At 49.7% G+C, this 19,516-nt stretch overlaps 1 protein-coding gene across 2 annotated transcripts in view; it reads right to left on the bottom strand.

Annotated features, from left to right (window-relative positions):
- The window catches only part of AHCTF1 (AT-hook containing transcription factor 1), a 1,009,458-nt gene that overhangs the window by 151,787 nt on the left and 838,155 nt on the right, over positions 1–19,516 (bottom strand). The window lies entirely within an intron of this gene.

The following is a 19,516-nucleotide window of genomic DNA, read 5'->3' as shown; positions in this document are numbered from 1 at the left end:
GCTCTTGCCAAGGCTTGTTGACTCTTTCTCCAAGAAGATCTTTGAGCTCCTAGAAGCCCCAGCCTCTAGCACTATGCATCTCCAGATCTAGCTTCCACTCTGCTGCTCCTGCGACGTGGGACTCCTATTTTGTTATGCTGCTGAGGCCTCCCCTAGACTCCCTGTGCCTGCTGCCAGTGGGACTCTCGTGAGGGCTCCTCTGACTCCAGCTAGCTGCCTCGCTGCGGAAGGCCTGCCCTGACTCACCACCAAGAGTTGAGTCACTAGGATCTTGGCCACTGACCCTCCTGAAATCCAGTGACCAATGTGGGACAGCTCGTAGCAACTCCAAGGATCTCATGCACCCCCCTGGACTCTGCAGCTGGACTTCTTTCACCACCTTGCAGGAACATCACCTCCAAGAGGGTGTGCAGTGCCTACCTGCACCACCTGACCATCTCTGAGTGGCCTGGACACTGGCCCCTTCTTTTTTCAGGTTCTTCACATCCGGAATACACCTTTTGGCTCCACCGGCCTGGACCACGGGTCGCAACAGCAGCGGGACAACCAAGGCTTCCATTGACTCCAATGAGGCTTATCAACTCCACTTCACTTCACTTCACCCCTATGCACCTGGGCTCCCCCTGGTGTTAGTAACCTGGCATTCTGGGTTCTCGCCAACCTTCTTTGTGACAACTGGTTTCCTCAAGGTCCACTAGGAAGGGCCCAGAATCCATAAAAATCCAACCACGATGGTCCTGTGTCATCATATGGGGCACCCGGCTCGATATCAACTCTGCCCCTGAACGCCTGTGGGATTTCTGGTACTTACCTCACGTAATTTCCTACTTCCACAGCCCCTGGGACCCTAACACACTTAGCTTGGCTGGGCACCTCCATTCGTATACCACTTTCTCAGTATATTGTTCTTCTAACCCCCCAAGCCACCCCTCCCCCCCAGGGTCCCATGTATTTTTATGCTTTTACTGATTATTGCTAAGTGTATATTTTTGAGTGTCAGTACCTCCAGGTGGAGAAATGCCAATGTTACAGTAACTTTCATGTAGTACTGTTGAAACTTTTTTTTTGCAACAGGTGTTGTGGTTCCTTCTTGTGATTGGTAACTGACTATTGTGGTATTGAAAGTGCTTTACATTTCTTGTGGATAAGCTTTAGCTGCTCACCACAGCTACCCTTCAAGAGCCTAAACATCATCACTAAGGGTTTCCTGGACTCAGTATATGGTGCCACACAACAGGTATACACCATAAACTTAGCCAGCCTCCTACACTGGCGGAGCAGCGTTGGGTAACACACTTGCAATGTTTTACCACTAGGTCATCAGTGACTTTCCACAGGAATGATCATTTCTAACTGGGTAGTCAGGGATCTAGCATAGCTCTTTTCCCAAACTTCCTAAAGTTTAGAACTTTAAAGTATGTAGGTAGGTACACTACATACACTAACAACATAGCCGTAGTTGAGATAGCTGGCCTGAATCAGGAGTCTAGGTATGGGGCTCCATGAACGTAGGACCCTATCCACAGCTAGGAAACTTGAGACATGTAGTAACCCTACCAAATCTACTCTCTTAGAATTACTTTTTCAGGATGACATACAGGACCCTGATACGGAGAGACAGTTAGATGAAGAGGGTGAACCACCAGTGCTGTAAAAGGAGGTACTAGGCACTTCCTATGGCCACACTGGACAGAGCCATGAGGATTCTGGAGAGAACTTTGAACCTCTAGGGAGTAGTGCTGGTAGTACAAGAGGGGGTCGTAATAGTAGGCCCACTTTTTCTCCTCCTGGGGTGGTAGTAGATCCTCCTCATCCTCATCTTCCCTTGCCTCAGCATATTCTGCTGGGTTCATCCACTCTAGGTCAGAAGAGGGATCCTTCGATAGGTGATTCAAATTCCTGAAACTTGAGAAAGCAAAACTCAAGTTGAAAAAGCAGCATCTAGCTCTTGAGAGAGAGAAAGAGGCCATAGAGACAGCAAGGGAAAGGAAGGATTTGGGATTAGAACCTCATGGTGGCAGCACTAGAGTCCAGAGTCAAGGAAGACACCTTCAATTTTATGAATCTCAGCAGGATCTTACATGTCTGGGGACGATATGATAACCATAAGTGGGCTACTGCTTGAGAGAGGGCCTGTAAAGTCATGAAGGTCCCTCTGAGGCAGTGGGCATCTATCTTGTGGCTCTCCTTTGCAGACAAGGGCATGGACAAACTTTTCATAAATAGAGAAGAGAGTGCACACAACTACCAAGTCTTAAAAAAAGCTCTAATTGATGGGTTTGAACTCGCAGCTGAGTGGTATAGGATTAAGTTCAGTGAAACTCAGAAGTAGTCCTCTCAAGATTGGGTAGATTTTGGTTGACTGCAAGTAAGGTTCTGGAAGGCTGGTTACATGGTAGTAATGTGCATGACTATGAAGGACTATAAAATATCATGAGAAAGCACATCCTCAACCATTGTGCCTGACCAACTGCACCAGTACGTGGTGGACTCAGATCTGACCTCACCCCAAGCACTGGGAAAGAAGGCAGACAATTGGGTTAGCCCCAGGGTGGGTAAGAAATCCCATTGTGGGGGTGACCAAAATAAGACATATGCTTCTAAGTCTCAGGAGAAGGATGGGGACCGATCTAAAGATATGAAGGAGTCTCCTACAGGTCCACAACATTTTTCTGGGGGTGTGTCAAAGTGTTCCTCTTCTTCCAACAATAAATATTGGTGTTTTTTAGGTAAGGAAAAAGGCCATAGGACAGGTGATAGCAACTGTCCTAGGAAAAGCTCCAAAAACATTTCTTCTACTAATCCCCCTAGTGCACTTAGCAATAGCACTTGTAGTATTACTCCAACCAAGGGATTAGCTGGGTTCACTTTGTGTACTGCAGTGGACTCTGGCCTAGTCAGAGAAACCACGGAAGCTGTCCTAATATCAGAGGGTGACATTGACCTAGCCACTCCGGCTGCCTGGTATCCTAAGATGAAGAAATACAGGCACTACCCCCCCAATATATGGTATTGAGGCAGAAACTTACAGGGACCCATGTGCCAGTGACATCAAGGTGACCGAAAACTGGTCTTCTAAGCAAATCTTACTTGGTCATAATTGCCATGTCACCAATGCTGATAACATCACAAAGTGCACCCCATGGCAGTTGTTAACTTTAGCGGTGGTGGGGGGGTGGGGGGGGGGGGGGGGGTAAGGGTGGTAGGTGTTTACTGGCAATAAAAAAGTTGTAGTGTTCTCTTAAGATACCTGCAGTCTAATGAGCAATGATTTGGGGACCTCAGCCTGGACTGAAGTAGAGTTACAGGCCCTTGCAGAATTGTTGGGTATCCCTGCTAATGTCTTTGTAACAACTAGAGCACAGGCCCGGAAACACAGAGAATCAGGAGCACTCGAGCCTGAAAGTATGGACCAGTCAGCTCCAATGAAGAGAGGTAGGAAGGGTAAGAAATTACTCTGCCCAAAATTCATGTGAGGATCAGTCTCCTCAGGGAGATGATCTTGCTTCTTGTGAGGAACCTACACAGAGGAGTTTGAGCTTACATGGCAGAGCTCTTGGGTGCAGGGGGATCCTCCAGGGAGGAATTGAGTTTGGAGCAGAAATCCTGCCCCTCTCTTGAAGGCCTCAGGTAGCAGAGTCAGGGAATGTCAGCGAGTGCCACAGGATCCACTGGGAAAATGGGCTTCTTTATTCTGAGGCTAGGAACCCAAAACTTGGTGCAACCAGGAGGTTGGTCATACCCCAGAAGTTTAGGGAGTTCTTATTGAACCTAGCTCACGACATTTCACTTGCAGGACATCTTGGGCAAAGTAAGACCTGGGACAAACCTATGCCTCACTTTCACATGCCCCGCACGTCTGAATACACCAAGGAGTTTTGTTGCTCCTGTGTCACATGCCAAGACAGTGGCAAGTCAGGTGGCACTACAAAGGCATCCTTAATCCCACTACCTGTGGTTGGGGTTCCCTTTGAGAGGGTAGGCGTTGACATTGTTGGTCCCATTGACCCCGCCCCCCATAGCATCTTGGGACAGATTTAATCTGGTGCTGGTGGACCATGCCACCAGGCTCCCAGGGGCCATTCCCCTTGAGACCACAATAGCTCCTGAAGCGGCCAAGTTCCTTCTGGGAATCTTTTCCAGGGTGGGCTTTCCTAAGGAGGTTGAATCCGACAGAGGTGCTAACCTCATATGTCTGGACATATCAAAGCAATGTGGAAGGAATGTGGTATAACCTACAAATTCACCACATCTTTCATCCACAATTAAATGGGTTGGCTAAAAGATTCAACAAAAGCTTAATAGTATGATCATGGGACTCTGAACAACTCAGGAGATGGGATTTCCCTTTACCTTGCCTTCTTTTTGTCTACAGAGAGTTTCCACAAAAGTGAGTGGGCTACAGCCAATTTAAACTTTAATTTGGATATCCATTTGGGGGTCCTCTTTGTCTTTATAAAGAGGGTTGGGAGAAAACTCTCAAACCTCCCCCCCACCCCAAAAACAAGACATAGCTGATTATGTGCTAGGCCTGCGTTCTCGCACAGCAGAGACCATGAAGGCTTCCAAAAACCTTGAGGCCAGCCAGGAGCTTCAGAATCAACATCACAGCCAAAATTACTGTTTACCACAAAGTGTGGGTCTTGGAGCCTGTGGCCCCAAGGACACTCCTGGACAAGTGGGGTGGCCCCCACACAATTGAGGAAAAAAAGGTGAGGTCAGCTATTTGGTTGATCTGGGCACTCCAAGAAGCCCACGCAGGGTGCTTCATGTGAACCGCCTCAAACCTTACTATGACAGAGCTCACATGAGCTTGCTCACGGCCACTGTTTTTTTTTTTTTTAATTTTTATTTTTTCATATACAAACACAGCCCCTTAAGGAACTCCTCTTGTCAGCTACGCCATATCATATCAAATACTTTCAATGTTTCATACAGGATGAGGTATAGTTGGTATTTCATTACATTTGGCAACTAAAGTAAGGAGTAGTAGCCCCATATCTAATTATTGAATGGTACCTCTTATTTTCCAGGTCTTTGTCATGTCATGAGATCTAGTAGGCATTCCACTACTTCAGAGGACTCCGTCAGGGGCCTGAAATCCCACTTCATCCCTTGTGTGCCTAGATAGTACGATGTGTCAGTTTGTGATAGGTGTCTCCTGCTGCTTTGTGAGATGGGACCCTCTATCCGCTTTCAACTCATTTCCATGTCTATAGAGGTGTCTGTGTGGCCCCTATTGGTGCCAGACTCCGGTCCTCTGTGGTGTGTATCAGTGCAGAGTATTCAGGGGGATATCATACCATCTTGTGGCCCCTCCCCCAGGTGTTCCCACTCGGATACCAGAGCAGCCCATGCCCGCACTCTCTCCAGTAGCTCTTGGCCTTTCTGTGCTTCCCTGTGACTAACCGTCTCTTCTGCCTTTGCCCATTTCAACACTTCTCTCTTCCATGCACTTTCTCGGGGCCCAGTGCCACCTTCCAAGTCATTGCTATTTCTCTTTTAGCCAAAACCAGGGCCAAATCCTGAAACTGGTTGGTAACTTTGTGCCAGACTTGTCAGCGGTAGCCTCCTAATAAGCAGTGTCTGGGATCGATTGGTACTTCTCGTTCGATCGTGTGTGCGAGATGTTGTGTAATCGACCTCCAGAACTCTCGTATGTTTGGGCAAGACAAATACGTGAAGAAATTCCACGTCCTCCTCACCACATCTAGGACACCTGGCTTCTGCGAGACCGAAGTGCCTCCTAAGTCTGCCTGGCGTCAGGTATGCTCTATGTAGCACGCATATATTGATAAGTGTGAATCGGGCATTCCTAGAGGCCCGTGGAGTGTGAGCCAATATTCTCTCCCAATCGTCATCCATGATAGGGGCCCCCAAAGTCTGTCTCCCATTTCTGTTTAAGGAGGGTTAGCGGCTTGCATGATGCAAATCTTATTTTCTTATAAAGGCATGCCACTGCCTTACGGGTACCCGTGGCAGTTGCTAGATACTGAGTTGTCTCCGAAATGGGTGGCTCTATTCATCCCACCTGCCAGTGCTGGACGATCGTCTCGGTTACTGCTCTGTAAAGCAGGAAATGCCCTGCAGGAATCTGATATTGGGTGCAGACGGCTTCGAAGGGATAAGAGAGTCTGCTTCCCATAGGGTCCTCACAATGGTCACCCCCGCGGTCTCCCATTGTGAGATACTCCTCCAGTCCCCCCTATGCGGCAACGCCAGCATGCATTTCAGTGGTATTTCAGGTGCCTAGGGCACGACACTGATCTGCGGAGATGTCGCAGCTAGCATTTGTGCATCACTTTCAGCTCACTGGGGCTGGCAGCAGACAGAGGGCCCAGCTTTAGGGCAACCATAGGTAAGATAGTGGCAAAATTAGATAATTCCAATGCTCTATTTTGTGGTAGTGGGGTCGAGCAGTAGGCTTATCAGAGGGTAGTGTTAAGCATTTGTTGTACACACACAGGCAATAAATGAGGAACACACACTCAAAGACTTACTCCAGGCCAATAGGTTTTTATATAGAAAAATATATTTTCTTAGTTTATTTTACGAACCACAGGTTCAGAATTTGAAGTAAATACATAAAATGCAAGGTACTCCACACAGGTAAGTTAGGAACTTTGAATTAAAGCAATATCATGTACAGTCTTTGTTAAAATGGCAATAAGCTATTTTAAAAGTGGACTCGGTGCAAAAATCAACAGTTCCTGGGGGAAGTAAGTAATGGTTAGATTGTGAGGTAAGTAAAACATAAGTCTCAGTTCCTGGGCGTAGGTAGCCCACCGTGGGGGGTTCAAGGCAACCCCACAGTTACCACACCAGCAGCTCAGGGCCTGTCATGTGCAGAGGTCAAAGAGGGGCCCAAAACACATAAGCGCCTATGGAGAACAGGGGTGCTCTGGTTCCAGTCCGGTAAATACTCACGTCCTCAGGGGGGTGGGAAGACCAGGGGGGTTTTGTAGAGCACTGGGGGTGACACAAGTAGGCACACAAAACACACCCTCAGCAGCACAGGGGCAGACAGGTGCAGTGTGCAAAGCAGGCGTCGGGCTTTAGATAGGAAACAATGGAGTGACCCGGGGGTCACTCTAGCGGTGCAGGCAGGCACAGGGGGGGGGCTTCTTGGGACAGCCTCCACCTGGGCTAGGCGTCGGGTCGCCTGGGGGTCACTCTTGCACTGAGGTTCGGTTCCTTCAGGTCCTGGGGGCTGCGGGTGCAGTGCTTGGTCCAGGCGTCGGGTCCCTTGTTACAGGCAGTTGCAGTCAGGGGGAGCCTCTGGCTTCTCTCTGCAGGCATCGCTTTGGGGGCTCAGGGGGGTCGTCTAGGGCTACTCATGGGGGTCGCAGTCGCCAGGGAGTCCTCCCTGTGGTGTTTGTTCTCTGGATCTCGACCCAGGGGCGTCGGGTGCAGAGTGGGAAGTCTCACGCTTCCTGCGGGAAACGTGAAGTCTTTAAAGTTGTAGAAAAGTTGCAAGTTTGTTGCAGGTTGTTGAGCAGAGTGCTGCTCACGGGAGTTTCTTGGTCCTGGGGGTCAGGGCAGTCCTCTGAGGCTTCAGAGGTCGCTGGTCCCTGTTGGATGCGTCGATGGTTGCAGGTTTTCAACTCTGGAGACAGGCCAGTAGGGCTGGGGCCAAAACAGTTGTCCTCGTCCGTCGTGTCTGCAGGTTGTAGGTCAGCAATTCTTCTTTAGTTTAGGTTGCATGAATCTGAATTCCTCGGTTCTGGGGTGCCCCTAAATAATAAATTTAGGGGTGTGTTTAGGTCTGGGAGGGCAGTAGCCAATAGCTACTGTCCTGGAGGGTGGCTACACCCTCTTTGGGTATCCTCCCTGTGGGGAGGGGGGCACATCCCTAATCCTACTGGGGGAATCCTCCAAACTTAAGATGGAGGATTTCTAAAGGCAGGGGTCACGTCTGCTCAGGGCACCTTCGGGGCTGTCCTGACTGGTGGGTGACTCCTCGTTTTTCTAATCATTTCCTCCAGCCTTGCCGCAAAAAGCAGGGGCAGTGGCCTGAGGGGCAGGCATCTCTACTAGCTGGGATACCCTGGGGCGCTATAACAAAGGGGTTAGCCTTTGAGGCTCACCGCCAGGTGTTACAGTTCCTGCAGGGGGAGGAGTGAAGCACCTCCACCCAGTACAGGCTTTGTTCCTGGCCACAGAGTGACAAAGGCACTCTCCCCATGTGGCCAGCAACTGGTCTGGTTTGTGGCAGGCTGGCAGGAACTGGTAAGCCTAACACTAGTAGTCGGATTGGTGTTCAGGGGGCATCTCTAAGATGCCCTCTGGGTGCATGTTACAATAAATTCCACACTGGCATCAGTGTGCATTTATTGTGCTGAGAAGTTTGATACCAAACTTCCCAGATTTCAGTGTAGCCATTATGGGACTGTGGAGTTCGTGTTTGACAAACTCCCAGACCATATACTCTTATGGCTACCCTGCACTTACAATGTCTAAGGTTTTGCTTAGCCACTGTAGGGGCATAGTGTTCATGCACCTAGGCCCTCACCTTTGGTATAGTGCTCCCTGCCTTAGGGCTGTAAGGCCTGCTAGAGGGGTCCACAGGGTGGCCTAAGACATGCTGCAGCCCTTAGAGACCTTCCCTGGCATCAGGGGCCTTGGTACCAGTTACAAGGAACTTATCTGAGTGCCAAGGCTGGGCCAATTGTGGAAGCAAAGGTACAGTTTAGGGAAAGAACACTGGTGCTGGGGCCTGGTTAGCAGGGTCCCAGCACACTTTCAATCATAACTTAGCATCAGCCAAGGCAAAGAGTGAGGGGGTAACCGTGCCAAGGAGGCATTTCCTTACAACAGGGTAGTGCTATCATTTTTAAGAGTGCCACTCGTCCCGCCACGGATATTGGTAGAGTGGCCCAAAAAGTCATATTACTCCAAAGTCCTCTCAGAGTCTGCTCCAAGTTTCCCTCCAGCATGTCTAGTTTATTATGATTAACCTGACCCCCTAGATATGGTAGACATTGTGGTTCCCACTGCAGGTCCCCAAGGCCTGGGAGGACATCTCTGCCCTCGAGCGTGGGGAATAGACTGGATTTTTGCCAATTCTTTGAGGCCAGATATACCCCCAAATCGCTCCAACATGCTGCAGGCCCCATGTAGGGTCTCTCCAGCATCCCCAGGAAGAGCAAGAGATCATCCGCATATAGAGCGACGTGGTGAGTCTGACCCATTATCATTATGCTCTCGTATGCGCTTCCTGCCCTGGCAATACAAGCCAGTGGTTTGATAGCCAAAGCGAAAAGCAAAAGGGAGAGGGGACATCCTTGTTTCGTTCCCCTCTCCAACCGATAGCTCTCCGATATTGTAGTTCCTGTGCAAACTCTGGCTGCCTGTTTAGTATAGAGCAGTCTTGTACATGCGACGAACTGGCCACCCAGTCCGAACTGGCGAAGCACTTCATAAAGATATTGCCGTTAGAGGTTATTGAAGGCTTTTTCGAAGTCAATTGTTAGAATCAACGCCCTTTGTTTATCATAGCCATCCCTATGAAGTAGGGAAAAGAGGTGCCTTATATTCATCACTGTTTGTCGCCCTGGGATGAACCCAGCCTGTTCCATGTGGACCAGATAAGGCATATGCCGCAAGAGGCTGGTGGCTAGAATTTTGCTCAGTATCTTATAATCCACCAATAGCATCGACAGGAGATGGTATGAGGTCACGCTCATGGGCGGTTTCCTCAGTTTCAACAGAGGAATGATCAGGGCTTCCCGGGCTGATGTCGGGAGAGTATCATATTCCTTAGCTTCGTCATATACTTCGACCAGTCTCAGGCCCAGTTTACCTATATATGTCGGGTGAAACTCAATCAGGAGTCCATCTGGTCCCAGGGTTTTATTTTGTGCCATACTGCTGACGGCTGCTTTCAATTCGGCCAGAGTGATCGCTGCCCCCAGCTCCAGCGCCTTGGGTTCAGAGATTGTTGGGAGTGCACTAAGTGATAAACAAATCCTGAATCTCTTTGGCTGTAGGTCGGGCTTTGTTCATATAGAGGTCGGCATAGCATTTATAGAATTCGCAATAGATTGCAGTCTAGGTGTATATACCGTGCCCCATGGGGTGGGCCAGTTCAACTATAGTGGAGTCCCTATGTGCAGAAATTGCTAGCCATGCCAGTAGGGAGCTTGCGCGGGCCCCCTCAGAGTATGCGTGTGCTATATAGGCTTTGTAGTCATAACAGCGTAGTCTTTTGACTGCTGCTGTTTCTCGTACTGTGAGGAGTGCTGTCTGTAGATCGGGGCGTTGCAGCTCAAGTGTGCTCAGCGCCTGCTCTGCTTTCATTATGTCCTGTAGTAGTGTATGGCGTGTACCTGCAGCTGCTGAGATGGAGTTCCCTCTAATGACCACCTTGAATGCATCCCACTCTGTCAATTTTGAGTTTGCCGAGCCTCCATTAACCTCGAAGTAAGCATCTATCGCTGCGCCAATGGTGTGCTTAAAAGCCTGATCCTTTAACGGAGCTGGCTGGAGTCGCCAGGTGGGAATTGGTGCACAGAGTCATGACCACCCCAGCTAATTAGCAATGGGTTATGATCGGAGTGTGTTCAGGTTAAATACTCGGATAGGTGTGTCAGCTTGTTTATATCTGGAGAGCATAGGAATGTGCCCAATCTTATATGTAGATCATGCATTGGTGAGTAAAAGGAATAGTCCCTATGATCTGGGTGCTGAATGCGCCAAGAGTCGACCAGGCCCCAGTCTGTCTGCCAAGTGTGGTAACCTTGAGCTGTTCTGTTGGTCGGCGAAGAGGGTAATTGGGGATGTGACCTATCTAATTTTGTATCTGCTATGCAATTAAAGTCTCCACCCAACAATGCTGGTCCCGTTAAGTGCACTACTAGTTGTTCGGAGATGGATGCGAGGAATCACACCTGCTCTGTGTAGGGACCGTAAATGCTGCCCAACACTATTTCCCTCCCGTCTAACTCTCATAATTATGTGTAGTGTCCCAGTGGGTCTATGATGGTCGCCGTGTGTTGGTAAGGTACCCCATGTTTGATCCATATTAAAGTCCCTCTGGCATAAGCTGAATAAGTGGTACAACATACCTGGCCTCTCCATCGTCTTTAAAGGGCGCGGTTCTCCAAGACATCTAAGTGCGTCTCCTGAAGTATCGCAATTTGGATTCCCAGTCTACTGAGATAGGAAAATACCTTGTGCCTTTTAGACATGGATCGAATTCCTCTAACATTCCATGTGAGGAACCTGAGACTCAGTGTAGTATCCATCCGCGGTATAGTGGATAACACATTGGCGGATTTCGGGGTCCCAGTCCCACCCCAGGAGTCATGACCTTGTCTATGTGCATATAAGACATATCTAGGCAACACAATATAAACTCTACTGGACCCAGATAATCTCTGCAACTCCCCTTCCCCAGGGCAAAAAACAAATTGTTCTCGCCCAAGCAGTCAAAGAACTGAAAGTCAAAAATATGCATGCCCTCTAACATTCAGGCTACGCCGTGAGTGGGGGGGGTGGTGATTCAGCTGTTGTGTGGCAGGGTGCTCCAGGTACCTCCGGCTCCCATCCCGCCCCTTGTCGTGATGTCGGCCATGCAGGAATTAGTCATAAACATGCGATAAGGACGCCGTTGCTGATGTTACGGGGGCAGGGTGTATCAAACTTAATGTCTACTGGTAGAAGCCCGCTGGGAGGTCAATGGTTAAAAGCCTTAACTGAGTGCAACTCTGACGCTCTGCTGACTAACTATATGAGTTCATCTGCAGTACTTGGGTTAACCACTGGTAGGTCTATACTTGAATGGGTCAAAGCTGTGGTCTCGCTCTCGGAGTCTGCCTGGTCTTCGCGCACCTGTCGACTCGGGGATATTGTGGATTGCGATGTCCCACCCAGTGATGCAAACACCGCTATCACCCTCTGTCGCTCCTCCTGTACTTCTGCTGGTGTGAGTGGATCAATTCTGGGCGGTGGCTGTCTCCAACGAGATCTAGGACAGCGTTTCCTCTTTATGTGTTGGACAGTGGTCCACGCTTCCTGCAGTGTGTTAAAGAATTCCACCCCTGTCTGGGTGACCACCCAGAGCCTAGCTGGAAACTGCATGGAGTATGGGAGCACTAGCTCTCTGAGTTTTTGTTTCATGGAAGTGAAAGATTCTCTCTGACGTTGAACTTCTCGAGAGAAATCAGAGAATACTGATACGTTGCTGTTTTCAACCTTCAGATCTTCCCAAAGTCGTGCTTGGCGTAGTATGGTATCCCAGTCTCTAAAATGCAGTAGCCGTGCTTTCACTGGCCTTAGGGGTATTCCCGGTGGAGGTGTCTTAGCAGGTACTCTATGGGCTCTCTTCAGCACAAAAAAGGGTGAGTGTCCCTCCGGGGCCACTATGGTTTTGAGCCATTCCTCCAGATAGCCCACCATGTCAGGGCCTTCGGCTTTTTCTATGAGTCCAATCACTCTGATACTGTTGTACCTTGCTCTGTGTTCTTAGCATCCTCCGCTCTAGTATTTTTGCCCATGCTTCGACGGCCGTCAAACGCCCATCTGTTAGGGCCAAGGCAGGAGTTGCTGTTGACAGTTCCGTTTCCGCCAGGGTTACTTTCTCCGCCAAGCGCCGGTGGTTGTTGTTTCGAAGGAGGCCCAAGTCTATACTCAGTCTATTTTGACCTCCAGTGCTGTCCGTGAGGCTGCTATGGCCTGAAGTATGTCTTGTAGTGTTGGTGCAGTGGTCGTCAGCTCAGTTGTGGTGGGTGGTAGTGGATCAGACATTTCTTTGGTTGGTTGCAGCCATGGGGGGCCTCCCAGTTCTTTGCCTCTCTTCTTAGTTGCTTTCCCCATTTGGTTCTGCATGCAGGGTAGTCTCCCGCTCCCAGGTGCTCACAACGATCAGATGTGAGACCGTCCTCTGTGCTGCATGCCTGCATTCTGCCTGAAACCTCTGCAGGGATTGTTACTGTTGCGGTCTGGTTACGCCAGGATTCTGGCTCTTCTTGGGGCTCTGGGATTGATCGCACGTGATCTCCAGCTGCGTTGAGGCGAACTGTCAGCACACTGGCTATTTTATGGATGAGGGCCTGCTAAGGCAACAATTTCACTCTTGCCCTTAGTCCCTTGGTAGTGTTGGGCGTTGCGATGGGAGTCCACAGGGCAAGCAGGAACGCTGTCTCTTGGCTCCCTTCTACGCCTCTTCTCTCCCCTCTACTGGGGACTACTTCACATGGGGTTCCTGGTATTGCTGGTCCTTCTGCAAGGTGCACCTTCCCTACCAGAAATGAGCCCCTGGTCTTTGCTCGTGTCTTAGGGACTCACTGCAGTATCCTGTGTCCCTGTCTGGGGACTTCGCTTGTCCAAATAGTATAGGACTGTCATGGGTTCATCAGGTTAATATCTGCTGACTTAAGTCGCCATGTTGCAGCTAGGGCCCATCGTAGGTGGTTTCCTCCCCCACAGTTACATCGTCCCCATAGGTCTTCTTCGGGGACTCACCGGTGTGGCATGTGCAGCCGTGGCCTCCTCCTCAGCGGGCCCTGAACCAGCTTCAGCAGGCCACATTCGCACTAATCATTGGTGGCAGTCTGCCTCGGTGCATGGGGGCAGTTTGCTACTTTCTGCTACCCCTGAAGCCCAGTCCACAAACCACCGCTGTCAGAGTGCCCACATCCGCAGTTCCCCCGCGGTCGGCAGGCAAACTGACCATGTCAGACATTGCATCAGGGCAGAGGTACAAAAGATGCTGTGGTTAGGGGTTATTGAGCCCTCGGACAGGCCTTGGGCTAGTCCAGTAGCACTTGTGTCAAAGCCTCATTGCGAGGGTGGAAAGAGATGAGGTTTTGTGCAGACTACAGAGGCCTCAATGCAGACACTAAGACTAATGCCCATCCCTTCCCCAAATCAGATGGGGTGATTGCTACTCTGGCTGCAGCCAAGTACCTCAGCACTTTTGATTTAACTGCAGGCTTTTGGCCGATCAAATTAACGGAGGCTGCTAAGCCTAAAACAGCATTTTCCACACCTGGTAGGCATTTTCACTTCAAAGTGATGCCCTTTGGTTTAACAAATGCACCTGACACATTCCAGAGGTTAGTGAATCAAGTTCTGGCAGGCCTGAAAGACTTTAGTGCAGCATATCAAGATGATATTGGTGTATTTATCTTCACCTGGCAGGATCACTTGGTCCACCTCAGGAGTATACTTGAAGCCTTGAAGAAAGCAGGCCTCACTATCAAGGCTACAAAATGCCAGATTGTGCAGAGCAAAGTGGTTTACTTGGGCCATCTGGTAGGTGGAGGCCACATTCAGCCCCTACAGTGCAAATGGATTGAGTTGCTCCCACTACCCAGACTCGGGTCACTACCCAGAGTAGGCCTGACTGGATATTACAGGAGATTTGTAAAAGGATATTGCTCCACTGTGATCCTGCCTGAATGATCTCATATCCAGAAAGATGCCTAAAAAGGTACAATGAACAGTTAGCTGTCAAGAGGCCTTTGATGCCATGAAAAAGGCCATCTGGTCAGGTCCAATTCTTAAAAGCCCAGACTATTCAAAACAATTCATTATCCAGATTGATGCTTCAGAAATAGGAAAAGGAGCAGTACTCTCACAACTTAATGAAGAGAGCCAAGATTTTATCAGCAGAAAGTTGATCCCAAGAGAAAAGCGTTGGTCAGCTATTGGGAGGGAGGCCTTTGCTGTGGTCTGGTCCTCGAAGAAGGTGAAGACATACCTGTTTGGCACTCACTTCATTGTTCAAATAGATCACAAGCCCCTCTTATGATTTGAGCAGATGGAAGATGAAAACCCAAAACTGTTGAGGTGGTACATTTCCCTACAGGGGATGGACTTTTCCATGGAACATAGACCTGGGAGTAACCATGCCAATACTGATGGACTTTCCAGATATTTCAATCTAGAAAATGAAGCCTTTAATGGGTAAGGCTAATCTTATCCGCTTAGATTTCTTTTCCTGGAGGGGGGTGGTTGGAGGAGGAGGGGGTTATGTAGCAAAGTAGCATCTTTCTGATATAGTTACCCCACTTTTTGCCTGGTGTCAGAGTATTTAGACTGTAGTGCACTGGGATCCTGCTGATCAGGAACCCAGTGTCTGTTCTCTCTCTCCTCTACATTTGGTTGCTGGTAAACGTTTCATTCCCACAATTGGCATACTGGTGCACCCATGCATGTAAGTCCCTAATATATGGTACTTAGGACCCAGGGCATTGGTACACCAGGGGACCCCCAGGGGTTGCAGCATGTATTGTGCCACCCATGGGGGCCCATGCAAACTGCCGGCCTGCCATTGCATGCTGCGTGAAATGGTGCAGGCGCCTTTCACTTCAGATATAAGGCTTGCCTTATATTCCGCTCACTGCACTTACACACTGAGTCACCCCTCTGGTAGGTCCTTCAGCCCAAGGGCAGGGTGCATGTCCCCCCTAAAAACCCTAGACTCCATTCCCTTGGTTTTGTAAGCGCAGGGAATCCACCTTAAGGCATGTAGGGGACACTGGTCAACACAAGTGGTCCAAATACATAATGGCTTCTTCGAACCTAGGCATGTTTGGTATCACACATGTAATCCTGCAACTAAACTGATTCCAGTGCTAGCTGCGTGATCCCATGTACTCTGGGGGGTTCCTTTGAGGATCCCCCAGTTCTGCCTGAGCGGCCTTTAGGGGGTGTGGTATCCAAGTCCACGCTGCTGCTGATCCCAGACACTGTTCTGCCCTCCTGCTGCTGAGTCTAATTCAAGCAGGGAAGGCAGAACAAAAGATTTCCTGCAAGGGAGAGGTCTGACCTTTGAAATATTTGTCTCTGTGCTGGGGTGGTGTGGCCTCTCAATGCCACCAGACTGCTTTGAAGGGCACATTTGGTGCCCTCCTTGCATAATCCAGTTTGCAACATTTCAGGAACCCCCAGTTCCCACTGTGGCGCAACACCACACAAAGGACAGGGGAGAGACCACGGAGGTGCACAGACCTCTGCCAGGTGGGCACTTGATTCTGCCATCTTGAAAATAAAATGCACAGAAGCCCCTGGGAGTATCTGACTAGTTAGGCCAGGTAGATGTTGCACCTGACCCCCTCTGATAGATGGGTCACTTGAGAGTGACTAAGCCCCTTTTAGGGTTACATATGTTCTCCCCCCGAGGATGGTGTAGGAAGCTGGTTCTGTATATACTATACCAAAATGAGGGATAGTGTGCACAGAGTCCAGGGGTTCCCCAGAAACTTAACAGAGGCTAAGGTAGATGATACTAATGCTCTCTTTTGTAGTAGTGTGGTCGAGCAGTCAAGTGTCATCTGGAGTCTGCACTGCTGGGGGTCAGCTTTGCAGTCAGTCTTTCTTGAGGTTGCCAGGAATCTGGTGAGTAAGGTTCAGGGGTGCCCCTAATACTATTTTTAGTGGGCCTTACAGGGATCAGAGGGCAGTAGTTAATGGTTACTGTCCCTGAGGGTGGCTACACCCTTCCTGTGCCCACTCCCTTGGGAAAGGTGGGCACATTTATCTTCCTATTGGCCCCTCTCCTCCAAAACAAGATGGAGGATTCAGCAAGGAGGGGTTGCTTCAGCTTTGGACACTTTAAGGGTGGTCCTAGCTGTAGTGGTCACTCCTCCTTGTTTTACCTAATTTTTCCACCGGACCTGTTGCCAAAAGTGGAGCTTGGCCCAGGGGGTGGGCATCTCAACCAGCTGGAGTGCCTTGGGGCACTGTAAAAGGTGCCTGATCCTTTGAGACTCACCGCCAAGAGTTACAGTTCCTTCAGGGAGGAGGTGTGAAGCACCTCCATACAGGGCAGGCTTTGTTTCTGACGCCAGAGAGCACAAAGGCCCTCAACCCCATGGAGTTAGAAACTTGTCTGTTAGTGGCAGACTGGCACAGACTGGTAAGCCCATCTACTAAAGGGGTGGGTGAAATACAGGGGCCATCTCTAAGATGTCCTCTCTGTGCATTTTCCAGTAAATCCAACACTGGCATCAGTGTGGGTTTATTGTGCTGAGAAGTTTGATAACAAACTTCCCAATCTTCAGTGAAGCCATCATGAACCTGTAGAGTTTGTGATGACGAACTCCCTGTACATGCACTCAATATGGCTACACTGCACATACAGGGTCTACGAATGGACTTAGTGCAGGGGCATATTGCTCAAGCAGCTATGTTCTCACATGTGGTGTAGTGCACCCTTCCTTAGGGATGTAAGGCCTGCTAGAGGGGTGATTTATCTATGCCACAGGCAGTAGTTTGTGGGCATGGCGCCCTGGAAAGGGTGCTATGTCGACTATTTTTTTTTCTCCCCATCGAAACACACAATCTGCAATGGCAATGTGCATGTGTTTGGTGAGGGGTCCCTTAGGCACAATACATGCTGCAACCCTTAGGGACCCCTCCTTGGTCACAGAGCCCTTGGTACCACTGGTACTTTTTACAAGGGACTTAGCTGTGTGCCAAATGTGGAAACAATGGTACAGTTTAGGCAAAGAACACTGGTGCTGGGTCCTGGTTAGAGGTATCCCAGCACGCACTCAGTCAAGTTAGCATCAATACCGGGCAAAAAGCGGTGTGGTAACCATGCCAAAAGGGGCTCTTTCCTACAGGTGAGTCCTCAGATTCGTCCAGCAAGACTCTTCAAAGAACTCTCTGCAAGACATCTTCTGCTCCTGGCTTCTGGAACCGCTGCTGGTCGGCTTTTGGAACTGAAACAAGACTATCCAGTTGGGAGGGCTCCCACTGCAACATTGTTTCACCACCTTCAATATTTCTGCAACATCCTTGGCTGTGAATCCTCCAGGGTCACAGGGACTCCAAGAGGCAAGAAAGACTCTCCCTTGGAGTGAAGGAGTCACTCCCCTGCATTCGCAGGCACCTCAAGACAATGACCGGCTGGTGGATCCTGCTGTTCCACAGACATAGGTGGTGGCTCTGGGGTCCTTTCTGGATCCAATTTGTCTTCTGACCAACTTGGGAGACGGTGGACCCTTACTGCAGCCACAGGAACAGAACCCCTGTGCACTGTAACTGCTGATCTGCCAAGGCTTGTTGACTCTTCCTCCAAGAAGATCTTCGAGCTCCTAGAAGCCCCAGCCTCTAGCACTCTGCAACACCAAAGCCAGCATTCTGCAGCTCGTGTGACATGGCACTCTTGTTTTGTTGTGCTGCTGAAGCCTGCCAGTGACTCACTGTGCCTGCTGTCAGTGGGTCTCTCATGGGGGGCTTCTCCAGCTAGCTTCCTAGCTGCTGAAGGCCTGCCCTGACTCGCCACAAAGGGTCGAATTATTAGGACCCTGCTGGTCCTCCAAAGTCAAACTTCCTTGCAACCGGTTTACATTTGCCAAGGCTTGTTGGTAGTACTGCTGGCCATTGACCCTCCTGCAATCCGGTGACCGATGTGGGATAGCTCATGAGAAACTCCAAGGGTCTCCTGTATCCCCCTGGGTTCCACAGCTGGATGGCTTCTTTCACCGTCCTACAGGAACGTCACCTCCAAGAGGGAGCGCTTTGCATACCTGCACTGCCTAGACATCTGCGGGTGGCTGGACACTGTCCCCTTCTTTTTCAGGTTCTTCACATCTGGAATCCACCTTTTGGTTCCACCAGCCGGGTCCATGGGTTGCGACAGCAGCTGGACAAACAAGGCTTCTACTGAATTAAACAAGGGGTTCCAAAGTCACTTCACCCCTGTGCACCTGGGCTCCTGGTGTAGGTATTCTGGTCTTCTGGGTATCCACAGGTGGGGGCACTCTCCAAACTTCTTTGTGCCAACTGGTTTCCTCAGGGTCCACTGGGAAGGTTCCCGAATCCATGCAAATATAACCACAATGGTCCTGTGTATCAATAACTGTGCACCAAGGTGCCTGTGGGATTTTTATTACTTAACTCTCGTAATTTCCTATTCCCCCGGCCCCTGGGATCCTAACACACTTACCTTGGGTTGGACATCTCCATTCCTATACTGCTTAGTATATGGTTTGAGTCCCCCATAGGGTCCATGCATTTTTATGCTTTCCTGATTATTATTAAGTGTATATTTCTGTGTGTTCAGATCTCCATGTGGAGATATACCAATGTTAGAGTAACTTTAGTGTTGTACTAAAGAAACCTTTATTTTTGCAACACCTGGGGTGATTCCTTCTTGTGATTGGTTACTTACTACTGTGGCATTGAAAGTGCTTTACACTCATCCTGGATAAGTTTTAGCTGCTCACCACAGCTACCCCTAGACACCTAAACACTATTACTAAGCGTTGCCTGGACTCAGTATGGGGTGCCACACCATAGGTATGCACCATAAACTGAGACAGCCTCCTACAATAGGGTGTTCTAGTTGGTATTCTAAAGTGTCCAGAGACCCCACCATACTCTCACTGAACTTGTACCCATAAGAAAAAGGGTCAGGATTTGACCGAGACCCAGTGTCAGAGTCGGCAATGATTATATGATCAATAGTGCCCGCGGGCCCGGGCAGCATCAGGAGTGTGGCCACCAGAACGGTTGTCAGGGAAGATTGCTGTGGTACGACTGATGCCGGTTCGGAAGGGGA

Source organism: Pleurodeles waltl, chromosome 5, assembly GCF_031143425.1.
Source record: "Pleurodeles waltl isolate 20211129_DDA chromosome 5, aPleWal1.hap1.20221129, whole genome shotgun sequence".
Taxonomy (NCBI): Eukaryota; Metazoa; Chordata; class Amphibia; order Caudata; family Salamandridae; genus Pleurodeles; species Pleurodeles waltl.
This window is presented reverse-complemented; position numbering and strand designations above follow the sequence as displayed.